Source organism: Equus przewalskii, chromosome 9, assembly GCF_037783145.1.
Source record: "Equus przewalskii isolate Varuska chromosome 9, EquPr2, whole genome shotgun sequence".
Lineage (NCBI taxonomy): Eukaryota > Metazoa > Chordata > Mammalia > Perissodactyla > Equidae > Equus > Equus przewalskii.
The window spans coordinates 3,597,480-3,618,773 of NC_091839.1; the positions used below are offsets into that span (position 1 = coordinate 3,597,480).

The window sequence follows — 21,294 nt, forward strand, 5'->3', positions numbered from 1 at the left end:
CATGTTTAGATTGGAAGAATTTCTGATTATTTCACCACTGCTACAGATTTGTGGTAGATATCTTTACCTTGACAATGAAAGTTTTCTTCTACTTCTCACGCCCAAGAATATTTGGAGGGGGGTGCTGTTTATCATAAAAGAATCATTTTTTTAACTACATTGACTTCTGTTATGACTTTAATATCAAAGATATACTAGGCTTATAAGATTAGTTGAGTATCTTCCTAATTTACAACATAAGAATTATCTATTTCTTGAACATGTGGTAGAACTAAATAGTAAAACCTTCTGGGTTTGATGTTCTCTAGAAGAGTATATCTTCAACTAGCTTTCTAATCTCTGCAATAGAAATTAGCGTATTTGGATTTTCTATGACTTCTTCAGCTAATTTTGGTAATTTGTTTTCTTATAAAATCATGCATTTTAGCTACTCTTTCAAAGTTATTAATACAAAGAAAGTATCTTATAAAAATTAATTCCTTCTCTATCTGCAGTTACACTCCCTTATCTCATTCATGATGCTGCTTTTTATACTCTCTCCTTTTTCGTAGTCAAATTGGAAGAAGCTGTTACCGATCAATTCTAATGGCTTTGTTGTTCTTGTTTATTTTATTAATGTCAGTTTTTATCTTTATTACTTCCTTCTACTTTCTGGAGATTTTATTTCTTTATTCTTTTTTCTAGTATTCTGAATATCATGCTTGGTCTGTTTGATTTCAATTTCCCTCATTTTCTAATGTATGAATTTAAGTCCATAAATTTTCCTCTGATTGCTGCTTTGGCCACATTTCACAGGTTTTAATATTTAGCGCTCTATTGCTTATTTTTAAATAGTTTGTAACTTCCTCTTTTTATTTCCTTATTAACAAAAGACTTCTCATAAATGTTTTTATATTTATGAGCATAGAGATTTGTTTCAGCTCTCCTTTAGTTGTTATGTTCTCATGTGGTTAGTGAAAGAAGTCTATATGATCTCTACTTTTTAGAATTTGCTAATATTTCCTTTGTTGTTTAATATATTATATATTTGTGTGAGAGGTTAATATATGTGTAAAACGAATGTGTATTATAAGTTTGTTGGTACCAGGTTGTTCATTATGTCATTTAAATTCTGTGTGTCATTACTTTTGTCTACCTGAAAAAGTCATTTCTTTAAAAAGTGTGACATTTGTCCTGCTATGATTGCAGATTTGGGAATTTATCTTTATGTTTCTATTTGTTTTTGTTTTGTATTTTCCAAAGCTACATTCTTAAGTGCACAAGGTGCACAATTGTTACAGCATCATGGTGGATTTTTTTAACACTACAGATTCCTCTATGAGCTCCTTCTTGTGCCCCCTGTGACTTAAAATGGCACCTAAATGACATTACAAATGTTTAATGCAGTTAGACTTATTTCTTGACTCTGTTTGTCTCTAGCAATTTAACTTATTATTTTGGAGCCAGTATCACACTTTTGTCCACTGTGGCTTTACACGTTAATTTTTTATCAAATAGGCAAATTATTGGTTGCTCTAGCATATTCATTCACCCATATTCACTGTAGATTTATTTTGTAAAGTTCCCAACGGAATCCAATTTGCAATAGAGTTATTTATAAATCAGTTTGGGGAGATCTCTCTGTCTTCTTATATGAACCTCAGGAAAGTTTTATTTCTTTTATGTATCTGGTCCACTTCTCCAAGTTTGTGGTTTTTTTAGATATTTATATTTTGTGTCATTTATATAAATAGAATATTTTTCTTTCCCTTTTATCTCTGTTATTATTGATTTAATATATAGAACATCTGTTGATTTCTATGAGTCTGTTTTATAATCAGACATATTATTGAACTCCTTCATATGGTATAGAAGTATTTCAAATGATGTTCTTGAGTTTTTTCATATTATGATAAAATAGCAATAATTTTTATCTGACCATTCCAAAATTTATTTCCCTATTCTTTTTATTACTTTGACTATCATGTCATTGTGTAATTATTCTAGACTTTGTTTTGTTACTATAACAAGAATTCCTCTTAGTTTTCCATTTTGAGTATGGTATAGGCCTTCACTTTCAGATATTTTTATTATGTAAACCAGGATTTCTCAACCTTGGCACTACTGATATTTTGAGCTGGATAATTCTTTGCTGGGGGAGGAAGAGGAGGCTGTCTTGTGCATTGTAGGATGTTTGATAGCATCCCTGACCTATACCCACTAGATACTAGTAGCACCACCTCCCAAGTCATGACAATCAAAAACGCATCCAGACATTGTTAAACCTCTGCCAGGTGCCAAATTATCCCTGGTTGAGGTACACTAATGTAATGAATTATCATTCTATTCCTATCTCAATCATAGCCTTTGGCAGTTCTGGCTGCTGAACTTTCTCAAATATCTTCTTGGCAGATGATTATATATTTTTCTCCAGTGACCTACAGATGCGATAAATTTTTAACTATATATCTCTTAACTTGTTACCATCCTTGCAATACTGGAAAAAAGCCTATAGGTTAAAGCATATTGTTTTTTAATTTAAATTTAGTGTTCTTCTTTCTCAAGATTGCTTGGCTATTTGGGGTCTTTTGTGGTTCCACATGAATTTTAGGATTGTTTTTCTATTTCTGTAAAGAACGCCACTGGAATTTTTGCAGGGACTGCGTTGAGTCAGCAGACCTCTTTGGGTAGGTTGGACGTTTTTACAATGCTAATTCGTCCAATCCATGAACATGAGATGTCTTTCCATTTATTTGTATCTGCTTTAATTTTTTCCGTCAGTATTCTGTAATTTTCAACAGTTAAGTTTATTTCTAAATATTTTATTCTTTGATGCTATTGTAATGCATCAATTATTATTATTAATTTCCTTTACAGATAGTTCATTTTTAGTGTACAGAAATGTAACTGATTTTTGTGTGTTGATTTTTTAACCTGCAACTTTGCTGAATTTGTTTACAAGTTCTAACTATTTTTGTGAAATCTTTAAGGTTTTTCCATACATAAGATCATATCGTCTGCAAACAGGGACAATTTTACTTCTTCCTTTCTGTTTTAGATGCCTTTCATCTCTTTTTTTAACTTAATTGCCCAGCTAGGACTTCTAGTACATGTTTAATAGAAGTGACAAGAGTAGGAATCCTTGTCTTGTTCCTGGTCTTAAGAGGAAAAGCTTTCAGTTTTTTAATGTTGAGTATGATGTTAGCTGCGGGCTTGTCATATCTGGCCTTTATTAGGTTGATGTACAGTCCTACCAAACCGAATTTATTGAGTGGTTTTCTGTTTATCATGAAAGGGTGCTGCATTTTGCCAAATGCTTTTTCTGCAACTATTGAGATGATCGTATGAATTTTACCCTTCGTTCTGTTAATATGGTGTATCATATTGATTGATTTGTGTATACTGAACCATCCTTGCATCCCAGGGGTAAATCCCACTTGATCATAGTGTGTGATCCTTTTAATGTGCTGTTGAATTCGGTTTGCTAGAATTTTGCATCTGTCTTCATCATGGATATTGGCCTGTAATGCTGGAGACATCACACTTCCTGATTTGAAAATATATTACAAAACTATGGTAATTAAAACAATATGGTACTAGCATACAGACAGATACATAGACCAATGGAAAAGACCAGAAAACCTAGAAATAAACTCACACATATACAGTCAATTATCTTCAAGAAAGGTGCCAAGAAAACACAATGGAGAAAGGATAGTCTCTTCAACAAAATGTGCCAGAAAAAATTGGATATCCACATGCAAAAGAATTAAATTAGACCCCTTTCTTACACCACACACAAAAATCAACTCAAAATGGATTAAAGACATAAACATAAGACCTGAAACTGGAAAACTCCTTGAAGAAAACAGGAGAAAACCTTCTTGACAATGGTCTTGGCAATGATTTCTTGGATTTGAAACCAAAAGCACAGGCAGCAAAACCAAAAATAGACAAATGGGACTACATCAAGCTGAAAAGCTCTGTACAGCAAAGGAGACAATCAACAGAGTGAAAAGGCAACCTACAGAATAGGAGAAAAAAATTGCAAACCGTCGATATAGTAAGAGTTTAATATCCAAAACATGTAAGAATCTCCTACAACTCAGTAGCAAAAGAACAAAAAAACAAATAAGCCAACTAAAAAATGGGCAAAAGCCTTGAATAGGCATTTCTTCAAGGAAGACATACAAATGGCCACAGGGTATATGAAAAGCCACTCAACATCACTAATCATCAAGGAAATGCAGATCAATACCACAATGAGATATCATTTCACACCTATTAGGATGGCTATTCTATATATATATACAGATACATATATACACATACCAAATGTATATATAACAAATATATATATATATATATGCTTTGTCAAGGATGTGGAAAAATTGAAACTCCTACACACTGTTGGTGGGAATGTAACATGGTGCAGCCACTACACAAAACAGGAGATTACACAAAATATTAAAAATAGAACTAGCATAAGATCCAGCAATCCTAGTTCTGGGTATATATGCAAAGGAATTGAAATCCATATCTCAAAGAGATATCTGCATCCCTTTGTTCATTACACCACTATTCACAGTAGCCAAGATATGGAACAACACAAATGTCCATCAACAGATGGGTGAATAAAGAGAATGTAGTATATACATACAATAGAATATTATTCAGCCTTTAAGAAGAAAGAAATCCTGCCATTCAAGACAACATGGGTGAACCTAGAAGACACTGTACTAAGTGAAATAAGCCAGTCACAGGAGAACAAATATTACATGATTCTACTTACATGAGGTATCTGAAATCATCAAACTCAGAGAAGCAGAGACTATAATGATGGTTGCCAGAGGCTGGGGGGAGGGAAAATGGAGAATCATTGTTCAATGGGTATAAAGCTTCAGTTATGCAAGATATATAAATTCTAAAGGTCTGCTGTACAACGTAATATCTATAGTTAACAATACTGTATTGTGTGTTTTAAAATATATTAAGAGGATAGATCTCAACTTAAGCGTTCTTGCCACCAAACACCCAGACACACACAACACGCACACACAACACACACACACACAAGAACACAAGAAAATTTTTGGAGGTGATGGATATGTTTAGTACCTTGATTGTGGTGATGGTACCATGGGTATAAGCAGATGTCCAATCTCATCAAGATGCATATATTAGATGTGTGCAATTTTTGTATATCAACTATACCTATAAAGAATAGATAAAAATATAGTTAGTGTTTATTTTTTATTCTTAGATTTGACAATCTACTATCTGTTTTCTGATTCATTAACTTACATTTTATTTTCATCAATATCTTCCTACGTTTATTTTGCTGTTTTATTTCTAATTTATTGTGAGTTGAATGCTTAATTTATTTTCATTCTATGTTAATAATGTTGGTATTTAAGGTTATATATTTTCCTCTGAGTACAGCTTTGACCAAATACCATGAGTGCTGATATATGGTATACTCATTTTCATTATTTTCCAATTGGTCTCTAAATACAGCTTTGATTTCTTCTTTGACCTAAGAGTTATTTCAGAGAGGTTTTAACAATTTTTTAAATGACTACTTAAGATTTTTAATTCCCCTTTTTGTTCCTTTTGTAAAATATGATGTCTACTTTTGATTATTGGAAAGTATTCATTCTTTCTTTATAGCCAATATATACTGTGTATTTTCTGACTATTTCATTGGACTTTAATATAATCTCTCAATTGAAGAAAATTTCCATTTTAAAAATATCTTTATTATTTGAAATCATCAAATCATTAGACTCTTTGCCTACAAGATCTGCCAAACACCAAAAAGAGATGTCTTAGAGTTTTTTAGTACAACTGTGAATCTCTCCCTTTCTTCTGTGCTTCTCCCAATTTGCTTATTTCACCATATTCCGCTGTGACGTTATTTGGCATATTAGGATCCGTGACCAGTTCAGTCTACTTGACTTCAAACCCAACAAGGCAGCAATCGCATCCTCCTTGTTTAACACTGAATCACCAGCCCTTGGCCCAGTGTTTGTTGAATAAACATAAGAATACATTTACAAGTAATAGTTAGAGATTCGGTGTAAAGTGTATGTCCTTCATCAATAAAGCAGCTTCTCTGCTGTAACCAATGTTTTACCCTTGACTCCACTTCGTCCGATGCCAATATTCTGACCCCATATTTTCTTGGCTTGTTTTGCCTATCTTGTATATTTTGGTTTTGCCTTTTTTTTTTTTTTTTTTGCTTTTTTGTGTTTCCTTTTCTGTCCTATCCTTGATCTATGGAATCTATTTTCTTTGTGATCGTATTCAATAAACAGTGAGCCAGTTGAGAATTCAAGTAGTAAATGGTTTTAAGTGTTTCAAAAGTATTATTTAACCTCTATATTTAATTCCTGTATTTTTCTAATTTTTAAAGTTGGAAAGGAAATTAAATCTTTTGGTTCTCCTTTTTAACACTTTGTAGTGAACACATTTTGATTCTCTCCCTCCAGACCCACATTTCTTCTCCAATAGTAAACAAACTGGGATTTTATGTTTGGATTATTACTAATTTTTGCATGATAGGATTTCTCTCCAAAAGTTTTTTATTTTTATTTATTTAATTTTTTTGTTTTTTGGTGAGGAAGACTGTCCCTGAGTTAACATCTGTGCCAATCTTCCTCTGTTTTGTACATGGGACACCACCATAACGTGGCTGATGAGTGGTATAGGTCAGTGCCGGGGATCCGAACCTGTGAACTCCAGGCCTGTGAAGCAGAGCATGCAAAACTTAACCACCACGAATCGGGGCCAGCCTCCAAGAGTTAATTTTCAACATTTGAATGTAGTTTTTCAAATAATGTCTCAATTATTTAGACCAGCATTTCCTGAAGCATAAATTATGCCTTCAAGTTGGTCCTGCCTCTTCCAGGCAGAGCAGGCCGGCCTTTCTCCTCCTCCACCTCTGTCCTCGGTTGTGGGCCACCCTGGGCACTGGGAGAAACAATTCCCCAGGGAGCTCTAGTTCTCCTTACAGGTCAGGTGGCTGCTGTGCCAAGAAGGCGGCCCTCTGAGAAAGACGGTGTGCGGGGAGCAGAGAGCAAAGGGCGGAGAAGCCGGAAATACACGGGAGAGGTCTGGATGGAGCGCCACCGGTGTCTGCTACACCCACCCCCCCAGTGTAGGCAGAGTGGGAGCAGTAGCCCCGAGGCCCCCGGCCTGGCTATGCAGAATGAACCAGCTCTATGTGCTGCTGGCCACACCTCCCCCCACCCTCCTCACCCAGCCATCACTGCCTGCCGTCCCCTCAGGAAGGAAGTGAAGGCGCTGAAGAGGCCACACGTGGACTACTGCCATTGCTAGACTTTGCATTAATTGCATTTGGGCAGAAGTTTCCATTACTGGGTTTTATATCCCCCGCAAAACAGAAGAAAGGAGGGCTTTTCTAAAACTCCCACGTGAAAAGTGAGTGTGTCAGAGGCAGGATGTGTGGACACAGAGACCACGGAGTTTACCACTTTATTAAAATTGTGATTGTTCGTGTAAAGACTCTACCAGGTCACATATTAATAATTATCGCTGGCAATCTTCAACATCAGCCAAGCCCCACAAGTGAAGCCATGTTACATCTCCCGGTCTCATTTATCTTCCTGCTTATGGCCCCTCTGTGGTCAGCATGCCGCGAGCTTCACGGACATTTAATTATGAGCACATCATAAATGTAGCTGACAAGGCAGAGGCTGCCCGGGGATGCTCCTGGCAAGGGGGTCGCTGTGGAAAGTACTGAGTTGATGCACCCCACGACAGGACAAGGCAAAGACCACTTCTCCGCGCTGTCCCTCTGCAGCCTCCCTGCTGGAGAGGCCCAGAAGGCGTGGGGCTTGGTCCTCCTCGCCCCCTCCAACTTTCAGATGCGTCAGCCACCTTGTCTTAAAACCTGAGGCCAGCCGGCATTCTGTCCTGTCCACTCAGCTCTGAGCGTCCCTTGACTTACCTCTGCTGTTGGCCTCCTGTTGTTTACCGATCTGGTGGCGGTTAGGCAGTGAGCCACCACCCAGAGTCCAGGAGTCCAGGAACCCCACCCCAGCCTGCGCGCCAACCTCGGCATCCCCCGTCCAAAGCACTCTGCTCTAACAGGGGGCAAAGGACACTGATGGTGCCAAGAACACTCCACCATTCGCGCCCACTCAGGCGATAGCTTTCCAGTGAATCAAAAAAGGAGACCCTGCAAGGCGGGGGCCCGAGAGGGAGGGTTTTGCATCTGTTTCTAATTAGCCACCACTCTGATGTGATGGCCACCGTGTGGCACTAATAAGGCCGCGCCTCTCTGCGTGGACCCGGGAGAGCAGCCGGACCCGGCCACGTGCGTATCAGAGCCACCGTCCTCGGAGGGGCCAGGCAATGCTCTGCCACCGCCCAGCAGGCTCCGGCAGAGAAGACAAAGCGAATAATAAGGGCTCACGATGAAGGAGCTCTGAGGAGAAGGCTGAGAAGTAGCTATCATGTTGGCAGATAAATTCTACACACAATTATTCATTCCTAGCCTCTTGACATGTAGATTAATGAGTTTGATAACCCAGGCTTCCAAGAAGTAGATTCCACTCTGTTCGCAGGCCTTCTCCCCCTCTACCTACTAACGGTGCTCGGGTCTATGGAGAAAAAAACAAATCGATCCGTTTGCAGGAGCCATCACTGCCTCTTGTGATCGGAGCTCTGCGTCAAAAATATGAGGTATATTCTGAAAACTGCCTCTCCTGTCCGGCCCGGGAGGAGCCGGAGTTCACCGGGCAGCGCTGGAGGGGACAGCAGGCCTCAGATCTCAGCCCCTGTATGCGGCCGGGACCTTCTGTGGTGGGCTGGGAATGGAGCATGCCCAAGACCCAGCCAAGGGGACACAGCAGTCACCTGCAGGCTGTACCTTGGTTGGAGTCCTGCTGGACGCTGCTCTGCCCATCTCTGCTTGGCACCGAGACACCCTCACCAAGAAAGAGCCCTGTGGGAGGAAAGAGCAGGCGGGAGACAGCCCAGGCCTTTCATTTTGGGTTGGTGACAGCCCCGAACTCCAGGTTTTCTTCCCTCCAACCCAAATGTAACGAGTTCAAATCCTCGCAAAGAGGAATTGGATCCACTGTCCACGTTTATCATCGTGATTTGGTTTTTATGTCACGATTGCACCGCCCCAACCAGGAGTGGATACAAGTGTGGAGACGTGTTTGGATTGTCAAGAGTGTGCTCCCTTCGTGTCCTCATTAGCCATTTGGCAAAAGCATTTCTAGATCCCGGCACACTTTATTTCTCTTCATCATCGTTATGTGTATATATTGTTGAAATAACACATGCTTTTTGCAACAAATTCAAACAATATGGGAGGAAACAAAAAAAATGAAGGTAAATGTTTCTCCACACACCCTGGATCCCACTCAACAGAGAGAATCGTGGCTAAAACGCAGGTGTGTTTCCCCCAGGACCTTTCCCTACTGCTTGGCTGTGCTGACAGGGGTCGGGGGACTGTGACACAGGGTATGGGCGAGGCGGAGGGAGTAGAGATGACAGCGTCTGACCTGCCGCCCTGCCCCCTGCAGAGTGGAGGGAAGCTTGCTCCCACCCTCCCCTGCCAGGCAGGCCCCTGGGAGACAGAGCAGACCTCAAAAACCTGGCCAGCGTCCTGCCTGGGGACAGGGTGAGCAGATTCAATGTCCGTGGGATCTTTCCAGATGCTGGGGGAGGAGTTATGGGGGATGCAAGGCCCCTTCTTTTATCCTATAAGACTAGGGATGAATGGAGCAGAAATTCACCCAGCTCACTAAAATCCAATGAGATCTCTGATTAGCGACATGGACCAGGTAAGCATTTGGGGAGTGGCAATCAAATTTCAGCAGAGCTTCCATCCTGCTTCTAAAGAGACAGCCGGAAGCTGTGCAGGGAGAGTCGAGACTCTCTCCCTGTTCAAGCAGCCTGGAACAGGTCCAAGGTGTCTCACGCACACAGTCTCAGGGTCAGCTTTGCCAGGTTTAGCCAATAAAAATTCAGGATGCCTGGTGAAGCTTGAATTTCAGATAAACAACAAAGTTTTTAGTATAAATATGTCCCAAATATGCATGAGCCATAATTATGCTGAAAAAATTTACTGTATACTAAATACTAAAATAATATACTGAGAAAATAATTTTTAGTCTTACTGTGTCTTATGTATATTCGAGATATATTTATACCAAAAAATGATAATTATCTGAAATTCCCATTTAACCACATGCCCTATGTTTCATCTGGCAATTGTAGTCAGGGTGTCCCTGTGAATGTGCTCAGGGCAGAACCAGCTGTCACCAGGGAGAAGAGAGCAAAACCAGGCTGCAAACTAAAGACAGCCGCACCCAGGAGCTCCCCCGCCCCCCCCCCCCCCCCCCCCCCCCCCGCCCCCAGTCAGCGGAGGGAAACTTGGACGGCAGTTGTCCGTCGGAGGAGATGAGAAGCGCTGTCTCTGGACTCTGGGGGCTGCATATGAGAGCCAAAACTCGGGGTGGCGGGCGGAGTGGCTCAGACTGGACACCAAGAGACCAGGGCCCAGGGACTTCTTGACACTCCCGTCCCTAGAACTCAGACCTTCAGCACCTCACCACAATCTGGCCGGGGACCTTTCTAGAAGACAGTGGAAGTTTGGAGGTCCCACCCCCACCTGGCCTGGCAGCAATCCCAGGACAGAACACATAATGCACCTGTGGGGGAGGGGCCAGCACCGCTTCCTGTCTCAAATCAATTACGGCCAGACTGACTCATCTTCTCTCTAGAGCAGAAAGTCTCAGATCTTGCTGCTTCTTAATCCAATGGAAACCTAAATATAGACATGTCTGCAGAAGGCCAAGCCCGAGAAGAGCGGTGTCCTCATCCTCCCAGGGGAAAGCTGGATCCGCGCTCCTGTCTCCTGAGCTGTGAGAGCTGGGTTGCCGGCAAGACCGGGTTCAGGACAGTGTCCTCGGCAGTGACCCTGTCACGGGGGACAGGTCGGGTGCCTGTCAGAGGCACAGCAGTAACGCGGACCTGAGTCCCACACCACTTCCATCGCGCCATGATAGCGGCGTGGAGACGAGGACGCAGGGCATCTTGGCCGCATCCCAGCAGAATGCTTTGCCAAAGGAGTGTTTCCCTGCCGTCTGCCCTCAAGCATCGGTCGGGGCTGCGGGCTCCAGAGAGGATGCCCAGAGCAGAGTCTCGCTGAGCAGCGATGCTGGCAGAGTGTGAGTCGCGGCGGCAGAGAAACCCTCGGGGCACCGGGCTTTCCAAGTCTCCGTCTGAATTCTCCTTCCCTCTACTCAATTCTGGAAACAACATGGAAGACGCCTTTGGTTGTGAGATAGCTGGGTATCTTTCAGGAAGGGTCTTTAGGCCCAAAGGGTCCGTAGCTGGGGTCCAGGTGCAAGGAGAGCTGTGCAGACGAGAACACGGATGCCATCTGTACAGCCCCAGCTAAGGTCAGCGTGCCAGGGAGAAAAATTTTAGAAGAGATGAAAGGCGTATCAGACCAGCCACTAAACGCCTTTCCAAAGCACCCTGGTCAAATTAAGCAACGAGAATAATGAGCCCAGGACAGGGACCAACAGCCTGGCATTCCCTAGAGCAGCGTGCCGGAGGGCAAACCAGGACCCCACTGCCCAGCCACGGGCGGCCTGGGAGCAGCAACCGGAGCGCAGACCCAGGCTGCCCCCTCTGCCTCCATATCACACCCAGAACATGCTCCCAGCGTCCTCGTGGCGTCCCTCAACCACAGGCCAAAACCTGGCAGCCCTCAGTCCTCAAGACAGCCCACAGTCTTGTTTGGGTTGCACAATAGTTTGTAAATGTTTGAATTAATTGACAATATTTAAAAATCAGCACATTTCACAGGAAAATCCGGATTTCCAGAAGATTGTACAATCCTGGGCCTGGATGGTCCAAGTGTCAGAAACCAAGGACAGCTGTCCCCTTAGATGGGGCACACACATGCCAGTTCTCCGTGGCCCCCAAACTCCCTATTGTCCAACGCTGCTCTGTAGGGAACCAGGGAGGCCCTGCCCTGGGCCCCCAAGGACCACAAGAGGCAACCTCTGCCCTCCCCAGTGGTCCCTGCCACCTCTCCAAAGAACCATCATTCTAGACCATAACCACCCGTTAGCTCCCCTTTAGGCCCCCCGAGCCCTGAGGCTTACCATCTACAACCCCAATAGCAGCATCAATTAATAAGACGAACAGCTCCAGGGTCTTAGAAACCATCTAGAAAATAATGTAAGCAGAAGAAGCAGCACTTTAGACAAAACTGAAACAAAGTCATGCCTAGGGCCCAAGACAACAGTGAAGGCATGAATTATGTGCCCATTTCACAGACGGTGGCAACTGAGGTCACAGTCCCATTTCCCCTGACTCTATTCTTCTCAATATCCGGGATGAATAGCTCACCAGTCGGGGTGGAGGGGAGGAAAGTTTCATCAATCCGTTAGGTGTTGAAGGGGAAAAGAAAGTTCTGATTGGCTGATTCAGGAATTGGGATTCTGGGCAGAAAGTTCTGATTGGCTGATTCAGGAATTGGGATTCTGGGCAGAGCTTTACAAAAGGATAATGTATCTTTAAGCCTAGGTGCCCTTCAGGGAATGGATTGGATAAATGTCTTCTGAAAAGCCTGTAAATATTCCATCGCCTCACTGTCATTACCACCATGAAATGATAATGAAGCATGAAAGAAATATAATTCCATATTCAGATGACAGCATTAGCCTCCATAAGCAAACTGAAATATTTATTAGTAAAATGTTCAGTATCTACGCCTGTAATCTAAAAAAAGGACAAAAATGTTTTATAATAAAAAAGAGATTGAATGCAGAGGTAAAATCTGGTTGGCTGATTTTATTGCTTATTATTAAATCCTGGCAAAACAATTATTTTTTTCTTTTCATTAGTAAGACACCCAAATTAAAACTATGCCCTCCGGCTGCAAGGTTTACAGTAGTGATTAAAAACAAGGAATTGTGATGCATGGCGCTTTTGACAATGGCATAATCAAATTCATTCATATTGTTCAATCTTTCACTGACAAATATTTTTACAGTGAAATATACCAAACAAAGAATCACATACACCAACTATCAATACAGAGAAATTAGGAAACCTTGTTATTATTTAAATGGTGAAGTGATACAACGTTGCCATAATCTTGAATACAAACATTATAGTGTAGTTAATTAGGGTAATTATTGCCTAAAGTGTGCTTAATTGTCTTATCCTGAATAGGATGTGTGAATGAAGCTTTTTGAGCATTTTACAATACAGAAGTGCCGCCGAACAATTTAGTTATAATCAGTTTTGATGGTATTTCCTATAAGTCAAGAAATACATCTGAATATAAGCTAAGAGATAAACATGAGCCATGGGCCTTGACCTCTGTTTCACCTTATTGAAAAAGAGGCATAAGAGAGTCATTGAGTGTACCAGCGTCACAGAGCGTTCCTTACCCTGAGCACATTCCTTTAAGGAAAGGGGAGAGGAAAAAAACGGGGTCTTTGAAGTGAATGAAAAATTAGAAATTCAAGTGACCACGATCAATTCTGAAACACTGCACAAAATTAATTACAGTTTTGCATCAGAAGCAAGAATGTAGATTTCAGACAGTCGGTGTCATTTATCTCGAGCTGCACAATATACAAGGCGATTAAAAAGCCAAATCTGGCCCCACCTCCCAAGTCTGAGGCCTCTCGGAGGCTGTGAAGTACAAATGATTAACTCCGAATTATGCAAGGGACAGTGCGGACGCGCAGCTGGAATGGAGTGTGTGGCAAGTCGCAGGAGCCAGAGAGGGACAGGTTTGCAGCTCTTCATCAAAATCCAGCCTGGCCACCACCGACAGAATCCACATCAATGGCACAGATCTGACAGTGGCTGCAGAAAGCTTGCTCGGGAAAATCCAGATCTCTAATTTCTATCTGTTTTTAATTGCTTGCCTTAAATTTGCATTTTTTATACAATTGGTTTAAAGGATTTATTCTATTCTGTAGGCTACTCAGACCAAAATGACTCCCATCTCGCCTAAAGTTGCAGGACCCTATTTTGGGAGGGGGAAAAGATGGGGCTTCTTAATCACCTTAACAAGTGAGCTCAGTGTCCAAAACCCACCTCGTTTAGGGAGGTTGCCTGTCTTCTCTGGCCCTCCGGACTAGCCCAAGAAGCCATTGGCATCCAGGTGGCCCACAGAGGCCCCAAGCCTTTGTCCCCAGAAGAAGCTCAATGAGCAGATACCCCACCAAGAAACCCAGCTGTGCCCACCTCCTTCCTCGAGGCCCGCTCTCATTAGCCCTCCTTCGGAAAAGGCAGGACGTCCATGTGTTCAAAATACATCTTATTCTGTTGTCAAAACTAACTCAATATTAGAAAGGCTGACAGATTTTTCCCGACTCCAAGGAACCACACATGGTGTGTCACACACACACACGCACACATATGCACAAGCCAAGAGCCTGCTTCATTTAACCCTGCATTCATAACCGACTTATTAACGCGAGAGATTGCCAAGCAAAAACCATCCTTTTAAGATTTGTAAATTGAGCCCTCACCTAACGAACTCGGATTCTGAGCAATTGCCTCTGGGTCCTGGTGAAACCCTGATGCCCTCACCAGCTGGACCTTAGTAAGCTGGACCTGACTTAGCCCAGGCCTCACTCACCTGCCCCTGCCCAATCCCCCTAACCCTCTCCCTGGGGATTTCTCAAATGCATCTGGAATCACAGAGGCTTCTCTTCATCCTGCTCTTTCATCTAAGCAAATCTGTTTGTCCCAGTCATCTGGGATGCAAATGGCTCCTGGGCCCAGGGAGGTAACGCAGGAGGGAAGAAGACTGGGTGTGAGAAAATACCATTTCCCATTTCCTCTCTTTGGGTGGAGACATGGAAACAGAGAGTTCTTCATCTCCTATAGGAGAAACAACAATGTGAGCACAGTATAAACAGCAACTGAGCCTCTGCACAATGGCAGGGACACTAGGGAGTGGTGGTGACGGTGGCTAACTTTAAACACATGATCCTTCTGAAGGGGGCAGCTGCACTTCTGCTCAAATAGATATTGCTGTGAAGAAAAGCTGCTCTATATGGCCAGATATTCTGAATTTCTATGAAAACTGGAAAGCTGGATTGTTTCAGAGAATTCCTTCATTTTTTTTATGTTGATTCACATTTTTAAAGTAAATAAAAGAACCACTCTGTTAGCTAAATAAAAACACTTCTGATGGCCAAATCCAGCCCAGGGCCCCCAGCTCGTGACTTCAGGTCCATATTTCCGTTGGGATATAAGCCTTTTTATTGTTGCCTGGCTGTTCAGGAGACACCTGGGGTCCTAAGGGCAGATTAACCCCTGCCCCCTAGGGCAGTCAAAAGGACGCTGGATCCCGGTCCTGAATCCCCCCCTCCCTTGCACTAACCACTGCCCAACAGCCCACTCTAGAGCAACCGCTGGTGCTCATCACCTTGGAGATCTTGTGGGCTCAGGGTCCATCCTCGCATCTCTTTCAGGTTCTAGAACTAACCTGGATTCTCCTTTTTACCCCCCAATCTTTGGACTTTCAGGGAAGTTAAATACATGCCTAAAAGCTGTGAGTGTGAGACTCGCATTCAAGTGTGCTGGCCCAGGCCACACCTGCTCCCTGCTGCTCCGGGCCGGGCCATCTGCTGTCGTGCATGAACCTTGCTCAGCTCCCACTGCTCCACTCCTGCTGGCCGGGCTGCGCTCCATCTTTGGACGGAGCTTCCCATGGCCGTGAGCAGCTCAGTGGCGCCTATTAGAGACAGAAAGATGTACTCGGCTACTGCGGGTGCCCTCACACTGCCCGCTGCCAGTGCGCATCAGTAACCCCTACAGAGTGAAAAGGAGGGAGGGAGGGCACCACACCGGGTCCCCAGCCAGAAGCCTCCCACAGTGACCGACAACTCCCTGCTGATCACCGGTGGGGAAAACACTCCTCCGCACACCCTGGCTTCTCCCCGCCTGGCTCTCCTGACTGCCGAGGTCGTGACAGCGGCCACACGAACTCCTGAGTCTCTGGGTAGCGTCCTGTTCTTGCAGTGAATTATTTATGCTCCACCCTGTGGCTGAGGAGGTGAGGCCTGAAGGTGGACTCGGAAGCGTGTGGGAGCCGTAATGCCCTGGGCAAGTCCTCTGAGCTCTGAGCTGCTGCTGGTGCATCTAGAAAGACGGTCTATGCCACCTGCCTTACAGATGCTGGAAGAATTAAGTTTGCTGTTCACAGATGTCAAATCACCACGGAAACACCAAGAATGAGTCTTTTCTTTTTTTAGGGTTATGCGGCGTATGGACAATGCACAGTGACGGGGGTCAGCCTCAAGTCTCAAAACTCTCACTCCAGAGCAGCAGTTCAACTCCCCTTTGAAATAAAATTGGAAATATTTTTTTTCTAAGAAACTCACGCTGTAATAGTTTCAAGATGCATTCAGTAGGCCCTGGGGGGAAATAAGGAAATAAGAGTACATGGTTCCTGCCCTCAAGGAGCTTCTAATCTTCTTGCAGTGCAAAGACGGTGGGAGGGTAAAGCGGTTGTGAAGAGTCAGCCCCCAGGCTGGAGCCAGTCCTTACTGCGCGGGCCTGGGAAACACCTCCCAGAGGCTCAGCTGGAGCAGAAGGGGAGAGCTATCACGGCTGATGCTTACGGAACTTGAATCTCCTGAGAATCGGCACTCACCCACCGTCCTGCAGGCAGGGAGAGTTCCGGGCTGGGGTCTGCTTTGCCTTTCGCCCCAAAGGGGCCACGCGGGAAGGAATCCAGGAGGGAATCTGCCGCTCTGAGCCAAGCCCAGCACCCGGGACGTTGTGCCCATCAAAGGAGATGACGTTTGAGAAAGGGTCTCAGAAGCCACTCTAGTCTTATAAAATATTCTAGCATTTTATAGTAAATACTATAAACATAACTACTAGTACACTCTTACTAGTAAAACAGAAGGGTAGGCTTTGGGAATCTATGAATCAGAGAGCTCCGGGTTTACCAATGTAAGAAATCATTTTTTCTAATATCACAAGTTTAAGTGAGTTCAAGCAATATTTATCTATAACAGTTTTTTCACTCTGCGTCGTGATTTAAGCTGAGAGACTTCACCATGTGAAATTAACAGAATGTCTGTCTTGCCGTTGATCACACGAAACAGGAGCCACGGGCATTCACGTTAATATCTCCAAACCACAGCTCCTGATGGCCAGGATGCTGCCAGTTAGCTTAAATTACTAAATCCTCTTCTAGGCAGGAAAAGACGGCCCTTCCCTGCCACAGAGGAGACCAGCACTGGTTCACTGTCTCGAGCAATACCATTTGTAATTTTCAGAATCAGGATGTGGCCTTAGCTAAGGAAATGAAGGATCAGAGAGGTGGAGTGACTTACAGAAAGAGTCACAGCAAGTTAGTGACCAGTCTGAAAAGAGAATGTCAATCTAGGGCTTGCGCTCTGTTCCCCAGAGTAAGGGAACCTCTCTATTGACGCTTGAATGTCTCCAAGTTCACAGAGGGCTGTCCCAGACCTTGGACGGGGCAAGATCAGACGTCCTCAGGCCTGGGGGCAGTCCTTGCCTGGCTGCCACCTGAGCTGCCCACAAGCTTCACCCTGTGGATGGGCAGTGTCAGAGGGGAAGTGCACGTCAGGGGCACCCCAAGTCATCTGCAGAGCTCGAAGGGGTCAACTCATGCGGGATGTTCTCAAGGCCGTCGGGAAAACGTGGGTGAAAGAAATCTCAAATTACAGGAATTCCTGAGGGTAGCTGATTAGAGGGTGTCTGCGTGGTCATCTCTGAAAAATTCCAGAAAAAGGGACAGCTCACTTAAATTAGAAAGAGATGCACAGAGATAAAGTTCACGGGGTGTTTTTCACTGACCCTGTCCTTGGCAACGTACCTTAGAGAGGCTCTGACAATGACAATGCAAATAGCATGATTTTCATTTCAAATTAGCTCTTGGATACCTTACAACCCAAAGCTTGCTCTTCTAGGAGAACATCTGTAGCCAAAGGGAATGCATCATAATGTTAAATAAGAGCCAAATAAGTTTCATTAGAAAAGAGAAGGATCCAGGGGTCATAGTGGGCCAGTACTGATGATGAGTCAGGATTGTGAGGCAAAGTGGAGAGAAAATCAACCCTGGAGTCAGAAGTCCCTCCTCTGCAACTGACCTTGGACAATCTCCTCCTTAGGTCTCTGTTTTTTCAGCCGTAAAACAGGGGTTAAATAATATCCCTTCTATCTTTCTCACAAAGGTGGTTTGGAGGCGCAAAAGGGAGAACACAGATGAGGACATTTGGAAAGCCTAAGGTGCCACACACATCAGGGGTTACTGCTGACATGCCGGCCTCAGGCACTAGCAAAGTGGTGGACTTGATCCCCCTTAACATGATTTCTGACACTCGTTTTAAGAAGAAAATTAAGAATGTTCTTGACTTGGGATTTTTCCCTGTGTTTTTTCTTTTATCCTTAAAAACAGGAGCCACATGAATAACTGAGGTTTCAACAATAGTAATAGCTATTATTATTATTATTATAATTAGAGAGCTCACTCCAAGTCCACAGTTGGAGAGAGAGAACTTCTACAAGTCAGCGTAAGTTAGGGTTAGATGGGAGGCCCAGCCGACAGCACAGGTGGAGAGAGGTGAGGGTCAGGGCACACGGCCTGGTCCGCTGCCCTCTCCTATCCTCAGGGAGGAGAGCCCAGGGAGAGGAGAAGCAAGGAGCCCAGCAGACTGCTGGCCGCCCCCACACACCTGAGCGAGGCCAGCCCAGCCCCTCGGCCGCCCGGTCACCCGCCAGCTCGCTGCAGATGTGTCAGCGAGCCCAGCAGAAACCACCAGGCCAGCCCAGACGGTAGAATTGCCCAGCAGCCCACACCATGGAGCTCCTTGAACCATAATTCTGGGGTGGTTTGTTACACAGCAGTAGCTGAGACACCAAACAACCTCACCGTACAGAGAGGAGACGGGGCCTGGGAAACCTTCCTCCTCTCCCTCCTGAAGCCTCAGCCCGGCCAACCCAGCCCCCTCTGAGTCTCCAGAGCAACAGTCCCACAGCAAACCTCACCTTGTCTCTGCCTCCCGGGATCCCTGCATGGACGGCTCTTCTGCATCTCAAAGAGTTGCCCAAACTCCCCCTCCCCTGACGGCCTTGGGCCCCCTTCCCACCCGTGCCTTTCTAGATGAATTCTCCAGCAGGCATCCTCAGCACTGTCCGTGGTTCTCTGAGGACAGAGCCCCCAGCCTGGTGTTGTCCAGGGGGAGGCAAGCTCCCCGGGGAACAAGGCAGCTCTTCCTACCCTCGGCTGGTCCACTCCCCTCTCCTCACACTGGGATGCCCCTCTGCCCTCCCCCCACTGCTTCTCATACTGTCGCTCAACATCTGTTCTGTTCTTGGAGCTCAGTCCCCAGAGATTGTGGGCCTTCCTCACTTTAGAACACCCCACAGAGCCTGGCACGGGGGCTTGGCTTCCACGGGCTGTGAGAGTTTGTGTGGCTGCTGCGGCTACCATTGGTGATGCTCACCAACCCTAGCAGGTGTAACACAGGGAGGACCTGGAATGCGGGATGAAATGGAAAGAGCTCTGGCTTCAAGTGATGCTCCTGGTACTTACCAGCTTGCGATCAAGGGTCAGAGTGCCTAAGAGCTCAGTGTCCTGGTCTCCACATTTGCAAAATGACACTGATGGATCCACTGCCCATGAGAGTTGAGAGCCACTGCAGGTTCACCTATACCACAGCCCACCTGGCCAGCTGACCTCTTAGCTTTATTTTTTGTTAGGGGGGAAAGATCAGCCCTGAGCTAATATCTGCCGCCAATCCTCCTCTTTTTGCTGAGGAAGACTGGCCCTGAGCTAACATCCGTGCCCATCTTCCTCTACTTTATATGTGGGATGCCTGCCACAGCATGGCTTGACAAGTGGTGCACAGGTCCGCACCCGGTCGGAACCGGTGAACCCCAGGCCGCCGAAGCAGAACGCGCGAGCTTAACCCCTGCGCCGCCAGGCTGGCCCCTCTTAGCATCTTCACCACAGCTTTCCCTGGATGCCAGCCATGCCGGCCTCCCCATCCCCGCCCAGAGCCACCTCCACATCCACTACTGTGCAGCTGGTGCTGCCCATGAACACGTGTCCCCCGACTGTCTCCTCCACTTCCCTTCCCACTGGGAAAGGCCATCCCAGCATCCTTGGAGGGAGAAAGATACCGGATCTCTCTGCTTCTCCGATTTTATTTCAGAAATCTGCAGGGGGCAGCCCCCAGAATGCAGGAGGATCTCTTACCCACCATATTTTGTGAAAGCGCCCACACGCAAACAAGAGTACGGGGAAATCAGAGCTTCTGCCAAATTGGCCCATTTCACAGATCTCAGCCGTCCTAAAAACCACATCTCTGGCCATTGGAAACATGCATAGTAATCCTTAAAGACAGAAGGCCTGATCTAGACACAGCCTGCCGTCCTGGGTGGCACAGACGACAATGCTACCTAGAAAGGGGGGTTGAAGAGCAGGTGCCCAAGGCCGCCTGGGCCGTGTGGGCAGCACCTGGCCTGGCCTTCATTTCCTAGACTTTCAACCATGTGCCCGGTGGGGCCACAGGGACCGTGAGGAGCTACTTTAGGAAAGGAAAATGCAATTGTCTGACCAATAAAAAGCATTCCTGTATGCCATCCCTGTAATAGATTTTTAAATTCTCCGTGCTGACACACTGTTATGTGTTCATGGTGATTATCTGTCCACTTCCAAGCCTTAAGAGGTTAGATTGTTTAAAGATTTGTTAGCTATGAACTGCTTAAAGCAGGCAAAGCATAAACTCCTGGCTAATTGAAAAATAGGATTTTACCCAATTCTCCTCTGATATTATACTGTAATGGTCGTACTTAGAGTACTCTCAATACTTCAATAAGTGGTGAAATTAAAAAAATAACATCTTCAGGGCTTTGCAGAAAATGTGGCTGTTACCAATTTCTACTGCTTTTTTAACCATTATTTTCTTAGATTTCCCACAATGCCTTGGATGAGACGCAAACAGAAACTGAGTGATTACCCCAAAGTGTGCTAGATGAACTGGAAAAAGTCTATTCAAACAAAGCTCATTAGTCCTGATACCTCCAGGGCTGTGACAAATTAGCGCTGGTGAGTGCGCTCGCAGACAAAAGGGCGACAGCGCCAGCCGGCTGAGCTAGGCATCATGTCAATAAATTCCTCGAAAAAGGTAAAAACTACAATGGGAGCTCAAATGGAACCCCTTTAAGGAGCGTGTACAAAATAGATCATTCCTTCTTTCTCAGGTACGTCGGTGCCCCCGCTGGGATGAATTATCGCAGCCGGGA

At 44.9% G+C, this 21,294-nt stretch overlaps 1 long non-coding RNA gene across 2 annotated transcripts in view; it reads right to left on the reverse strand.

The window, feature by feature from the left end:
* The window catches only part of LOC139085428 (uncharacterized), a 170,187-nt gene that overhangs the window by 111,014 nt on the left and 37,879 nt on the right, over nt 1–21,294 (reverse strand). For both annotated transcript variants that reach the window (XR_011543687.1, XR_011543688.1), the window contains exons 2-3: nt 5,098–5,193; nt 4,772–4,832 (exon numbers count right to left, since the gene is read on the reverse strand). This is a non-coding gene — a long non-coding RNA (uncharacterized lncRNA). The remainder of the gene's footprint in view (nt 1–4,771; nt 4,833–5,097; nt 5,194–21,294) is intronic.